The 9,704-nt window shown below is 45.9% G+C and overlaps 43 pseudogenes; all 43 read left to right on the top strand.

The window, feature by feature from the left end:
* Positions 1-11: 11 nt before the first annotated feature.
* LOC140090181 (5S ribosomal RNA) lies at positions 12-130 on the top strand (annotated as a pseudogene).
* Positions 131-200: 70 nt separating this feature from the next.
* LOC140090170 (5S ribosomal RNA) lies at positions 201-319 on the top strand (annotated as a pseudogene).
* Positions 320-391: 72 nt separating this feature from the next.
* Positions 392-510, top strand: LOC140109888 (5S ribosomal RNA; annotated as a pseudogene).
* A 72-nt stretch (positions 511-582) lies between these two features.
* LOC140090159 (5S ribosomal RNA) lies at positions 583-701 on the top strand (annotated as a pseudogene).
* Positions 702-771: 70 nt separating this feature from the next.
* LOC140090148 (5S ribosomal RNA) lies at positions 772-890 on the top strand (annotated as a pseudogene).
* Positions 891-960: 70 nt separating this feature from the next.
* LOC140105819 (5S ribosomal RNA) lies at positions 961-1,079 on the top strand (annotated as a pseudogene).
* A 72-nt stretch (positions 1,080-1,151) lies between these two features.
* LOC140113223 (5S ribosomal RNA) lies at positions 1,152-1,270 on the top strand (annotated as a pseudogene).
* Positions 1,271-1,340: 70 nt separating this feature from the next.
* Positions 1,341-1,459, top strand: LOC140090137 (5S ribosomal RNA; annotated as a pseudogene).
* Positions 1,460-1,529: 70 nt separating this feature from the next.
* On the top strand, positions 1,530-1,648 carry LOC140090126 (5S ribosomal RNA; annotated as a pseudogene).
* A 72-nt stretch (positions 1,649-1,720) lies between these two features.
* LOC140090115 (5S ribosomal RNA) lies at positions 1,721-1,839 on the top strand (annotated as a pseudogene).
* A 71-nt stretch (positions 1,840-1,910) lies between these two features.
* Positions 1,911-2,029, top strand: LOC140096497 (5S ribosomal RNA; annotated as a pseudogene).
* A 70-nt stretch (positions 2,030-2,099) lies between these two features.
* Positions 2,100-2,218, top strand: LOC140103989 (5S ribosomal RNA; annotated as a pseudogene).
* A 72-nt stretch (positions 2,219-2,290) lies between these two features.
* LOC140112883 (5S ribosomal RNA) lies at positions 2,291-2,409 on the top strand (annotated as a pseudogene).
* A 72-nt stretch (positions 2,410-2,481) lies between these two features.
* Positions 2,482-2,600, top strand: LOC140090093 (5S ribosomal RNA; annotated as a pseudogene).
* A 261-nt stretch (positions 2,601-2,861) lies between these two features.
* LOC140111291 (5S ribosomal RNA) lies at positions 2,862-2,980 on the top strand (annotated as a pseudogene).
* Positions 2,981-3,052: 72 nt separating this feature from the next.
* LOC140099676 (5S ribosomal RNA) lies at positions 3,053-3,171 on the top strand (annotated as a pseudogene).
* Positions 3,172-3,430: 259 nt separating this feature from the next.
* On the top strand, positions 3,431-3,549 carry LOC140106023 (5S ribosomal RNA; annotated as a pseudogene).
* Positions 3,550-3,578: 29 nt separating this feature from the next.
* Positions 3,579-3,697, top strand: LOC140113222 (5S ribosomal RNA; annotated as a pseudogene).
* Positions 3,698-3,769: 72 nt separating this feature from the next.
* On the top strand, positions 3,770-3,888 carry LOC140113221 (5S ribosomal RNA; annotated as a pseudogene).
* Positions 3,889-3,958: 70 nt separating this feature from the next.
* Positions 3,959-4,077, top strand: LOC140096475 (5S ribosomal RNA; annotated as a pseudogene).
* Positions 4,078-4,149: 72 nt separating this feature from the next.
* Positions 4,150-4,268, top strand: LOC140090082 (5S ribosomal RNA; annotated as a pseudogene).
* A 71-nt stretch (positions 4,269-4,339) lies between these two features.
* LOC140097571 (5S ribosomal RNA) lies at positions 4,340-4,458 on the top strand (annotated as a pseudogene).
* Positions 4,459-4,528: 70 nt separating this feature from the next.
* LOC140090071 (5S ribosomal RNA) lies at positions 4,529-4,647 on the top strand (annotated as a pseudogene).
* Positions 4,648-4,719: 72 nt separating this feature from the next.
* LOC140112882 (5S ribosomal RNA) lies at positions 4,720-4,838 on the top strand (annotated as a pseudogene).
* Positions 4,839-4,910: 72 nt separating this feature from the next.
* On the top strand, positions 4,911-5,029 carry LOC140090060 (5S ribosomal RNA; annotated as a pseudogene).
* A 261-nt stretch (positions 5,030-5,290) lies between these two features.
* LOC140111269 (5S ribosomal RNA) lies at positions 5,291-5,409 on the top strand (annotated as a pseudogene).
* Positions 5,410-5,481: 72 nt separating this feature from the next.
* LOC140108508 (5S ribosomal RNA) lies at positions 5,482-5,600 on the top strand (annotated as a pseudogene).
* A 259-nt stretch (positions 5,601-5,859) lies between these two features.
* Positions 5,860-5,978, top strand: LOC140106017 (5S ribosomal RNA; annotated as a pseudogene).
* Positions 5,979-6,196: 218 nt separating this feature from the next.
* On the top strand, positions 6,197-6,315 carry LOC140113032 (5S ribosomal RNA; annotated as a pseudogene).
* A 218-nt stretch (positions 6,316-6,533) lies between these two features.
* Positions 6,534-6,652, top strand: LOC140113047 (5S ribosomal RNA; annotated as a pseudogene).
* A 262-nt stretch (positions 6,653-6,914) lies between these two features.
* LOC140090049 (5S ribosomal RNA) lies at positions 6,915-7,033 on the top strand (annotated as a pseudogene).
* A 70-nt stretch (positions 7,034-7,103) lies between these two features.
* On the top strand, positions 7,104-7,222 carry LOC140090038 (5S ribosomal RNA; annotated as a pseudogene).
* A 263-nt stretch (positions 7,223-7,485) lies between these two features.
* LOC140090027 (5S ribosomal RNA) lies at positions 7,486-7,604 on the top strand (annotated as a pseudogene).
* Positions 7,605-7,865: 261 nt separating this feature from the next.
* Positions 7,866-7,984, top strand: LOC140112881 (5S ribosomal RNA; annotated as a pseudogene).
* Positions 7,985-8,056: 72 nt separating this feature from the next.
* On the top strand, positions 8,057-8,175 carry LOC140105524 (5S ribosomal RNA; annotated as a pseudogene).
* A 72-nt stretch (positions 8,176-8,247) lies between these two features.
* On the top strand, positions 8,248-8,366 carry LOC140113098 (5S ribosomal RNA; annotated as a pseudogene).
* Positions 8,367-8,438: 72 nt separating this feature from the next.
* On the top strand, positions 8,439-8,557 carry LOC140113207 (5S ribosomal RNA; annotated as a pseudogene).
* Positions 8,558-8,629: 72 nt separating this feature from the next.
* On the top strand, positions 8,630-8,748 carry LOC140109766 (5S ribosomal RNA; annotated as a pseudogene).
* A 70-nt stretch (positions 8,749-8,818) lies between these two features.
* Positions 8,819-8,937, top strand: LOC140104824 (5S ribosomal RNA; annotated as a pseudogene).
* Positions 8,938-9,007: 70 nt separating this feature from the next.
* LOC140090016 (5S ribosomal RNA) lies at positions 9,008-9,126 on the top strand (annotated as a pseudogene).
* A 70-nt stretch (positions 9,127-9,196) lies between these two features.
* Positions 9,197-9,315, top strand: LOC140106956 (5S ribosomal RNA; annotated as a pseudogene).
* Positions 9,316-9,385: 70 nt separating this feature from the next.
* Positions 9,386-9,504, top strand: LOC140090005 (5S ribosomal RNA; annotated as a pseudogene).
* Positions 9,505-9,574: 70 nt separating this feature from the next.
* On the top strand, positions 9,575-9,693 carry LOC140089994 (5S ribosomal RNA; annotated as a pseudogene).
* The last annotated feature ends 11 nt before the right edge of the window (positions 9,694-9,704 follow it).

Genomic DNA, 9,704 nt, shown 5'->3' with positions numbered 1-9,704 from the left:
GAACAGCTGCTGTCAACGGCCATTCTAAGCTGAATGTGCCTGCTCTCGTCAGATCGCAGCAGCAATGCAGCTTAAGGCTTGGCAAGTACCAGCATGGGAGACTGGCTGGGAATCCCAAGTTCCGTTGACCTTTTTGAACCTGAAAATTGTGTTAGTTTCTCTATGAGATAGTAAAAGAAGGTTCAAATTGAACAGCTGCTGTCAACGGCCATTCTAAGCTGAATGTGCCTGCTCTCGTCAGATCGCAGCAGCAATGCAGCTTAAGGCTTGGCAAGTACCAGCATGGGAGACTGGCTGGGAATCCCAAGTTCCGTTGACCTTTTTGAACCTGAAAATTGTATTAGTTTCTCTGTCAAAGATGGTAAAAGAAGGTTCAAATTGAACAGCTGCTGTCAATGGCCATTCTAAGCTGAATGTGCCTGCTCTCGTCAGATCACAGCAGCAATGCAGCTTAAGGCTTGGCAAGTACCAGCATGGGAGACTGGCTGGGAATCCCAAGTTCCGTTGACCTTTTTGAACCTGAAAATTGTGTTAGTTTCTCTGTCAAAGATGGTAAAAGAAGGTTCAAATTGAACAGCTGCTGTCAACGGCCATTCTAAGCTGAATGTGCCTGCTCTCGTCAGATCGCAGCAGCAATGCAGCTTAAGGCTTGGCAAGTACCAGCATGGGAGACTGGCTGGGAATCCCAAGTTCCGTTGACCTTTTTGAACCTGAAAATTGTGTTAGTTTCTCTATGAGATAGTAAAAGAAGGTTCAAATTGAACAGCTGCTGTCAACGGCCATTCTAAGCTGAATGTGCCTGCTCTCGTCAGATCGCAGCAGCAATGCAGCTTAAGGCTTGGCAAGTACCAGCATGGGAGACTGGCTGGGAATCCCAAGTTCCGTTGACCTTTTTGAACCTGAAAATTGTGTTAGTTTCTCTATGAGATAGTAAAAGAAGGTTCAAATTGAACAGCTGCTGTCAACGGCCATTCTAAGCTGAATGTGCCAGCTCTCGTCAGATCGCAGCAGCAATGCAGCTTAAGGCTTGGCAAGTACCAGCATGGGAGACTGGCTGGGAATCCCAAGTTCCGTTGACCTTTTTGAACCTGAAAATTGTATTAGTTTCTCTGTCAAAGATGGTAAAAGAAGGTTCAAATTGAACAGCTGCTGTCAACTGCCATTCTAAGCTGAATGTGCCTGCTCTCGTCAGATTGCAGCAGCAATGCAGCTTAAGGCTTGGCAAGTACCAGCATGGGAGACTGGCTGGGAATCCCAAGTTCCGTTGACCTTTTTGAACCTGAAAATTGTGTTAGTTTCTCTATGAGATAGTAAAAGAAGGTTCACATTGAACAGCTGCTGTCAACGGCCATTCTAAGCTGAATGTGCCTGCTCTCGTCAGATCGCAGCAGCAATGCAGCTTAAGGCTTGGCAAGTACCAGCATGGGAGACTGGCTGGGAATCCCAAGTTCCGTTGACCTTTTTGAACCTGAAAATTGTGTTAGTTTCTCTATGAGATAGTAAAAGAAGGTTCACATTGAACAGCTGCTGTCAACGGCCATTCTAAGCTGAATGTGCCTGCTCTCGTCAGATCGCAGCAGCAATGCAGCTTAAGGCTTGGCAAGTACCAGCATGGGAGACTGGCTGGGAATCCCAAGTTCCGTTGACCTTTTTGAACCTGAAAATTGTGTTAGTTTCCCTGTCAAAGATGGTAAAAGAAGGTTCAAATTTAACAGCTGCTGTCAACGGCCATTCTAAGCTGAATGTGCCTGCTCTCGTCAGATCGCAGCAGCAATGCAGCTTAAGGCTTGGCAAGTACCAGCATGGGAGACTGGCTGGGAATCCCAAGTTCCGTTGACCTTTTTGAACCTGAAAATTGTGTTAGTTTCTCTATAAAAATAGTAAAAGAAGGTTCAAATTGAACAGCTGCTGTCAACGGCCATTCTAAGCTGAATGTGCCTGCTCTCGTCAGATCGCAGCAGCAATGCAGCTTAAGGCTTGGCAAGTACCAGCATGGGAGACTGGCTGGGAATCCCAAGTTCTGTTGACCTTTTTGAACCTGAAAATTGTGTTAGTTTCTCTATGAGATAGTAAAAGAAGGTTCAAATTGAACAGCTGCTGTCAACGGCCATTCTAAGCTGAATGTGCCTGCTCTCGTCAGATCGCAGCAGCAATGCAGCTTAAGGTTTGGCAAGTACCAGCATGGGAGACTGGCTGGGAATCCCAAGTTCCGTTGACCTTTTTGAACCTGAAAATTGTGTTAGTTTCTCTGTCAAAGATGGTAAAAGAAGGTTCAAATTGAACAGCTGCTGTCAACGGCCATTCTAAGCTGAATGTGCCTGCTCTCGTCAGATCGGAGCAGCAATGCAGCTTAAGGCTTGGCAAGTACCAGCATGGGAGACTGGCTGGGAATCCCAAGTTCCGTTGACCTTTTTGAACCTGAAAATTGTGTTAGTTTCTCTGTCAAAGATGGTAAAAGAAGGTTCGAATTGAACAGCTGCTGTCAACGGCCATTCTAAGCTGAATGTGCCTGCTCTCGTCAGATCGCAGCAGCAATGCAGCTTAAGGCTTGGCAAGTACCAGCATGGGAGACTGGCTGGGAATCCCAAGTTCCGTTGACCTTTTTGAACCTGAAAATTGTGTTAGTTTCCCTGTCAAAGATAGTAAAAGAAGGTTCAAATTGAACAGTTGCTGTCAATGGCCATTATAAGCTGAATGTGCCTGCTCTCATCAGATCGCAGCAGCAATGCAGCTTAAGGCTTGGCAAGTACCAGCATGGGAGACTGGCTGGGAATCCCAAGTTCCGTTGAACTTTTTGAACCTGAAAATTGTGTTAGTTTCTCTATGAGATAGTAAAAGAAGGTTCAAATTGAACAGCTACTTTCAATGGCCATTCTAAGCTGAATGTGCCTGCTCTCATCAGATCGCTGCAGCAATGCAGCTTAAGGCTTGGCAAGTACCAGCATGGGAGACTGGCTGGGAATCCCAAGTTCCGTTGACCTTTTTGAATCTGAAAATTGTGTTAGTTTCTCTGTCAAAGATGGTAAAAGAAGGTTCAAATTGAACAGCTGCTGTCAACGGCCATTCTAAGCTGAATGTGCCTGCTCTCGTCAGATCGCAGCAGAAATGCAGCTTAAGGCTTGGCAAGTACCAGCATGGGAGACTGGCTGGGAATCCCAAGTTCCGTTGACCTTTTTGAACCTGAAAATTGTGTTAGTTTCTCTATGAGATAGTAAAAGAAGGTTCAAATTGAACAGCTGCTGTCAACGGCCATTCTAAGCTGAATGTGCCAGCTCTCGTCAGATCGAAGCAGCAATGCAGCTTAAGGCTTGGCAAGTACCAGCATGGGAGACTGGCTGGGAATCCCAAGTTCCGTTGAACTTTTTGAACCTGAAAATTGTGTTAGTTTCTCTATGAGATAGTAAAAGAAGGTTCAAATTGAACGGCTGCTGTCAACGGCCATTCTAAGCTGAATGTGCCTGCTCTCGTCAGATCGCAGCAGCAATGCAGCTTAAGGCTTGGCAAGTACCAGCATGGGAGACTGGCTGGAAATCCCAAGTTCCGTTGACCTTTTTGAACCTGAAATTTGAACAGCTGCTGTCAACTGCCATTCTAAGCTGAATGTGCCTGCTCTCGTCAGATTGCAGCAGCAATGCAGCTTAAGGCTTGGCAAGTACCAGCATGGGAGACTGGCTGGGAATCCCAAGTTCCGTTGACCTTTTTGAACCTGAAAATTGTATTAGTTTCTCTGTCAAAGATGGTAAAAGAAGGTTCAAATTGAACAGCTGCTGTCAACTGCCATTCTAAGCTGAATGTGCCTGCTCTCGTCAGATTGCAGCAGCAATGCAGCTTAAGGCTTGGCAAGTACCAGCATGGGAGACTGGCTGGGAATCCCAAGTTCCGTTGACCTTTTTGAACCTGAAAATTGTGTTAGTTTCTCTATGAGATAGTAAAAGAAGGTTCACATTGAACAGCTGCTGTCAACGGCCATTCTAAGCTGAATGTGCCTGCTCTCGTCAGATCGCAGCAGCAATGCAGCTTAAGGCTTGGCAAGTACCAGCATGGGAGACTGGCTGGGAATCCCAAGTTCTGTTGACCTTTTTGAACCTGAAAATTGTGTTAGTTTCCCTGTCAAAGATGGTAAAAGAAGGTTCAAATTTAACAGCTGCTGTCAACGGCCATTCTAAGCTGAATGTGCCTGCTCTCGTCAGATCGCAGCAGCAATGCAGCTTAAGGCTTGGCAAGTACCAGCATGGGAGACTGGCTGGGAATCCCAAGTTCCGTTGACCTTTTTGAACCTGAAAATTGTGTTAGTTTCTCTATAAAAATAGTAAAAGAAGGTTCAAATTGAACAGCTGCTGTCAATGGCCATTCTAAGCTGAATGTGCCTGCTCTCGTCAGATCGCAGCAGCAATGCAGCTTAAGGCTTGGCAAGTACCAGCATGGGAGACTGGCTGGGAATCCCAAGTTCCGTTGACCTTTTTGAACCTGAAAATTGTGTTAGTTTCTCTATGAGATAGTAAAAGAAGGTTCAAATTGAACAGCTGCTGTCAACGGCCATTCTAAGCTGAATGTGCCTGCTCTCGTCAGATCGCAGCAGCAATGCAGCTTAAGGCTTGGCAAGTACCAGCATGGGAGACTGGCTGGGAATCCCAAGTTCCGTTGACCTTTTTGAACCTGAAAATTGTGTTAGTTTCTCTGTCAAAGATGGTAAAAGAAGGTTCAAATTGAACAGCTGCTGTCAACGGCCATTCTAAGCTGAATGTGCCTGCTCTCGTCAGATCGGAGCAGCAATGCAGCTTAAGGCTTGGCAAGTACCAGCATGGGAGACTGGCTGGGAATCCCAAGTTCCGTTGACCTTTTTGAACCTGAAAATTGTGTTAGTTTCTCTGTCAAAGATGGTAAAAGAAGGTTCGAATTGAACAGCTGCTGTCAACGGCCATTCTAAGCTGAATGTGCCTGCTCTCGTCAGATCGCAGCAGCAATGCAGCTTAAGGCTTGGCAAGTACCAGCATGGGAGACTGGCTGGGAATCCCAAGTTCCGTTGACCTTTTTGAACCTGAAAATTGTGTTAGTTTCCCTGTCAAAGATAGTAAAAGAAGGTTCAAATTGAACAGTTGCTGTCAATGGCCATTATAAGCTGAATGTGCCTGCTCTCATCAGATCGCAGCAGCAATGCAGCTTAAGGCTTGGCAAGTACCAGCATGGGAGACTGGCTGGGAATCCCAAGTTCCGTTGAACTTTTTGAACCTGAAAATTGTGTTAGTTTCTCTATGAGATAGTAAAAGAAGGTTCAAATTGAACAGCTACTTTCAATGGCCATTCTAAGCTGAATGTGCCTGCTCTCATCAGATCGCTGCAGCAATGCAGCTTAAGGCTTGGCAAGTACCAGCATGGGAGACTGGCTGGGAATCCCAAGTTCCGTTGACCTTTTTGAATCTGAAAATTGTGTTAGTTTCTCTGTCAAAGATGGTAAAAGAAGGTTCAAATTGAACAGCTGCTATCAACGGCCATTCTAAGCTGAATGTGCCTGCTCTCGTCAGATCGCAGCAGAAATGCAGCTTAAGGCTTGGCAAGTACCAGCATGGGAGACTGGCTGGGAATCCCAAGTTCCGTTGACCTTTTTGAACCTGAAAATTGTGTTAGTTTCTCTATGAGATAATAAAAGAAGGTTCAAATTGAACAGCTGCTGTCAACGGCCATTCTAAGCTGAATGTGCCAGCTCTCGTCAGATCGAAGCAGCAATGCAGCTTAAGGCTTGGCAAGTACCAGCATGGGAGACTGGCTGGGAATCCCAAGTTCCGTTGAACTTTTTGAACCTGAAAATTGTGTTAGTTTCTCTATGAGATAGTAAAAGAAGGTTCAAATTGAACGGCTGCTGTCAACGGCCATTCTAAGCTGAATGTGCCTGCTCTCGTCAGATCGCAGCAGCAATGCAGCTTAAGGCTTGGCAAGTACCAGCATGGGAGACTGGCTGGAAATCCCAAGTTCCGTTGACCTTTTTGAACCTGAAATTTGAACAGCTGCTGTCAACTGCCATTCTAAGCTGAATGTGCCTGCTCTCGTCAGATTGCAGCAGCAATGCAGCTTAAGGCTTGGCAAGTACCAGCATGGGAGACTGGCTGGGAATCCCAAGTTCCGTTGACTTTTTTGAACCTGAAAATTGTGTTAGTTTCTCTATGAGATAGTAAAAGAAGGTTCAAATTGAACAGCTGCTGTCAACGGCCATTCTAAGCTGAATGTGCCTGCTCTTGTCAGATCGCAGCAGCAATGCAGCTTAAGGCTTGGCAAGTACCAGCATGGGAGACTGGCTGGAAATCCCAAGTTCCGTTGACCTTTTTGAACCTGAAATTTGAACAGCTGCTGTCAACTGCCATTCTAAGCTGAATGTGCCTGCTCTCGTCAGATTGCAGCAGCAATGCAGCTGAAGGCTTGGCAAGTACCAGCATGGGAGACTGGCTGGGAATCCCAAGTTCCGTTGACTTTTTTGAACCTGAAAATTGTGTTAGTTTCTCTATGAGATAGTAAAAGAAGGTTCAAATTGAACAGCTGCTGTCAACGGCCATTCTAAGCTGAATGTGCCTGCTCTTGTCAGATCACAGCAGCAATGCAGCTTAAGGCTTGGCAAGTACCAGAATGGGAGACTGGCTGGGAATCCCAAGTTCTGTTGACTTCTTTGAACCTGAAAATTGTGTTAGTTTCTCTATGAGATAGTAAAAGAAGGTTCAAATTGAACAGCTGCTGTCAACAGCCATTCAAAGCTGAATGTGCCTGCTCTCGTCAGATCGCAGCAGAAATGCAGCTTAAGGCTTGGCAAGTACCAGCATGGGAGACTGGCTGGGAATCCCAAGTTCCGTTGACCTTTTTGAACCTGAAAAATGCTGTTAGTTTCCCTGTCAAAGATGGTAAAAGAAGGTTCAAATTTAACAGCTGCTGTCAACGGCCATTCTAAGCTGAATGTGCCTGCTCTCGTCAGATCGCAGCAGCAATGCAGCTTAAGGCTTGGCAAGTACCAGCATGGGAGACTGGCTGGGAATCCCAAGTTCCGTTGACCTTTTTGAACCTGAAAATTGTGTTAGTTTCTCTATGAGATAGTAAAAGAAGGTTCAAATTGAACACCTGCTGTCAACGGCCATTCTAAGCTGAATGTGCCTGCTCTCGTCAGATCGCAGCAGCAATGCAGCTTAAGGCTTGGCAAGTACCAGCATGGGAGACTGGCTGGGAATCCCAAGTTCCGTTGACCTTTTTGAACCTGAAAATTGTATTAGTTTCTCTGTCAAAGATGGTAAAAGAAGGTTCAAATTGAACAGCTGCTGTCAATGGCCATTCTAAGCTGAATGTGCCTGCTCTCGTCAGATCACAGCAGCAATGCAGCTTAAGTCTTGGCAAGTACCAGCATGGGAGACTGGCTGGGAATCCCAAGTTCCATTGACCTTTTTGAACCTGAAAATTGTGTTAGTTTCTCTGTCAAAGATGGTAAAAGAAGGTTCAAATTGAACAGCTGCTGTCAACGGCCATTCTAAGCTGAATGTGCCTGCTCTCGTCAGATCGCAGCAGCAATGCAGCTTAAGGCTTGGCAAGTACCAGCATGGGAGACTGGCTGGGAATCCCAAGTTCCGTTGACCTTTTTGAACCTGAAAATTGTGTTAGTTTCTCTATGAGATAGTAAAAGAAGGTTCAAATTGAACAGCTGCTGTCAACGGCCATTCTAAGCTGAATGTGCCTTCTCTCGTCAGATCGCAGCAGCAATGCATCTTAAGGCTTGGCAAGTACCAGCATGGGAGACTGGCTGGGAATCCCAAGTTCCGTTGACCTTTTTGAACCTGAAAATTGTGTTAGTTTCTCTGTCAAAGATGGTAAAAGAAGGTTCAAATTGAACAGCTGCTGTCAACGGCCATTCTAAGCTGAATGTGCCTGCTCTCGTCAGATCGGAGCAGCAATGCAGCTTAAGGCTTGGCAAGTACCAGCATGGGAGACTGGCTGGGAATCCCAAGTTCCGTTGACCTTTTTGAACCTGAAAATTGTGTTAGTTTCTCTGTCAAAGATGGTAAAAGAAGGTTCGAATTGAACAGCTGCTGTCAACGGCCATTCTAAGCTGAATGTGCCTGCTCTCGTCAGATCGCAGCAGCAATGCAGCTTAAGGCTTGGCAAGTACCAGCATGGGAGACTGCCTGGGAATCCCAAGTTCCGTTGACCTTTTTGAACCTGAATATTGTGTTAGTTTCCCTGTCAAATATAGTAAAAGAAGGTTCAAATTGAACAGCTGCTGTCAATGGCCATTATAAGCTGAATGTGCCTGCTCTCGTCAGATCGCAGCAGCAATGCAGCTTAAGGCTTGGCAAGTACCAGCATGGGAGACTGGCTGGGAATCCCGAGTTCCGTTGACCTTTTTGAACCTGAAAATTGTGTTAGTTTCCCTGTCAAAGATAGTAAAAGAAGGTTCAAATTGAACAGCTGCTGTCAATGGCCATTCTAAGCTGAATGTGTCTGCTCTCGTCAGATCGCTGCAGCAATGCAGCTTAAGGCTTGGCAAGTACCAGCATGGGAGACTGGCTGGGAATCCCAAGTTCTGTTGACCTTTTTGAATCTGAAAATTGTGTTAGTTTCTCTGTCAAAGATGGTAAAAGAAGGTTCAAATTGAACAGCTGCTGTCAACGGCCATTCTAAGCTGAATGTGCCTGCTCTCGTCAGATCGCAGCAGAAATGCAGCTTAAGGCTTGGCAAGTAGCAGCATGGGAGACTGGCTGGGAATCCCAAGTTCCGTTGACCTTTTTGAACCTGAAAATTGTGTTAGTTTCTCTATGAGATAGTAAAAGAAGGTTCAAATTGAACAGCTGCTGTCAACGGCCATTCTAAGCTGAATGTGCCTGCTCTCGTCAGATCGCAGCAGCAATGCAGCTTAAGGCTTGGCAAGTACCAGCATGGGAGACTGGCTGGGAATCCCAAGTTCCGTTGAACTTTTTGAACCTGAAAATTGTGTTAGTTTCTCTATGAGATAGTAAAAGAAGGTTCAAATTGAACAGCTGCAGTCAACGGCCATTCTAAGCTGAATGTGCCTGCTCTCGTCAGATCGCAGCAGCAATGCAGCTTAAGGCTTGGCAAGTACCAGCATGGGAGACTGGCTGGGAATCCCAAGTTCCGTTGACCTTTTTGAACCTGAAAATTGTGTTAGTTTCTCTATGAGATAGTAAAAGAAGGTTCAAATTGAACAGCTGCTGTCAACGGCCATTCTAAGCTGAATGTGCCTGCTCTCGTCAGATCGCAGCAGAAATGCAGCTTAAGGCTTGGCAAGTACCAGCATGGGAGACTGGCAGGGAATCCCAAGTTCCGTTGACCTTTTTGAACCTGAAAATTGTGTTAGTTTCTCTATGAGATAGTAAAAGAAGGTTCAAATTGAACAGCTGCTGTCAACGGCCATTCTAAGCTGAATGTGCCTGCTCTCGTCAGATCGCAGCAGCAATGCAGCTTAAGGCTTGGCAAGTACCAGCATGGGAGACTGGCTGGGAATCCCAAGTTCCGTTGACCTTTTTGAACCTGAAAATTGTGTTAGTTTCTCTATGAGATAGTAAAAGAAGGTTCAAATTGAACAGCTGCTGTCAACGGCCATTCTAAGCTGAATGTGCCTGCTCTCGTCAGATCGCAGCAGCAATGCAGCTTAAGGCTTGGCAAGTACCAGCATGGGAGACTGGCTGGGAATCCCAAGTTCCGTTGACCTTTTTGAACCT

This window comes from Engystomops pustulosus, chromosome 1 (assembly GCF_040894005.1).
Source record: "Engystomops pustulosus chromosome 1, aEngPut4.maternal, whole genome shotgun sequence".
NCBI lineage: Eukaryota > Metazoa > Chordata > Amphibia > Anura > Leptodactylidae > Engystomops > Engystomops pustulosus.
The sequence above is the reverse complement of the archived record's forward strand: the minus strand, read 5'-3'. Positions and strand labels throughout refer to the sequence as shown.